Raw genomic sequence first — 1,320 nt, 5'->3', positions numbered from 1 at the left:
GCTTGAGGTATGCATAATGCGGTGCTGCATTGAATTTTGCAAATGCAGTTCGTCCGAGCAGTGCGTGATAGCCACTGCGAAACGGGGCAATGTCGAAGATTAACTCCTCGCTTCGGAAGTTGTACGGTGATCCGAGGACTACTTCCAGTGTGATTGATCCCGTGCAATGGGCCTCTACACCTGGGATGACGCCCTTAAAGGTGGTTTTGGTGGGTTTGATCCTCAAGGGATCGATACCCATTTTTCGCACTGTATCCTGATAGAGCAGGTTCAGGCTGCTGCCGCCGTCCATAAGGACTCGAGTGACATGAAATCCGTCGATGATGGGGTCTAGGACCAGTGCGGCAGATCCGCCATGACGGATACTAGTGGGGTGATCCCTGCGATCAAAGGTGATCGGGAAAGCAGACCATGGGTTGAACTTTGGGGCAACGGGCTCCATCGCATAGACGTCCCTTAGTGCACACTTCAACTCCCTCTTGGGAATCTGGGTTGCGTATATCATGTTCACCGTCTTCACTTGTGGGGGGAACCCCTTCTGTCCTCCCATGTTCGGCGGCCGGGGCTCCTTCTCGTCATCACTATGCAGCCCCTTGTCCTTGTTTTCAGCATTTAACTTGCCGGCCTGCTTGAACACCCAGCATTCTCTGTTTGTGTGATTGGCTGGCTTGTCGGGGGTGCCGTGGATTTGACACGAGCGATCCAGTATGCGGTCCAAACTGGACAGAGGCGGAGTTCTTCTTTTAAATGGCTTTTTCCGCTGACCGGATCTAGAGCCTCTGAATCCGGCATTGACTGCCGTATCCTCGGTGTTATCACCGTTATTGTGGCGCATTGGTCTGTTACGACATTGTCTACTGTTGGCATCTTTGGTACCCGAAGTGCCCGGATTCCTTGATGAGTTATTGTTGCGAGCTAGCTAGCTATCCTCACCCACACAAAAGCGGGTCATGAGTGTCGTGAGGGCTGCCATAGACTTCGGCTTCTCCTAGTCAAGGTGGCGGGCAAGCCACTCGTAATAGATGTTGTGCTTGAATGCCGCGAGGGCCTCTGCGTCCGGATAGTCGACAATTTGGTTTTTCTTAGTCAAGAACCGAGTCCAGAATTGTCTGGCCGATTCCCCTGGCTGCTGAGTTATATGGCTCAAGTCATCAGCATCCGGTGGTCGCACATAAGTGCCCTGGAAGTTGTCCAGGAATGCGTCTTCCAGATCCTCCCAACTGCCGACGGAGTCTGCTGGCAAGCTATTCAGCCAATGTCGAGCTGGTCCTTTGAGTTTTAGTGGGAGGTACTTGATGGCATGTAGATCATCACCGCGAG

Source organism: Triticum aestivum, chromosome 5A (assembly GCF_018294505.1).
Source record: "Triticum aestivum cultivar Chinese Spring chromosome 5A, IWGSC CS RefSeq v2.1, whole genome shotgun sequence".
NCBI lineage: Eukaryota > Viridiplantae > Streptophyta > Magnoliopsida > Poales > Poaceae > Triticum > Triticum aestivum.
This window is presented reverse-complemented; position numbering follows the sequence as displayed.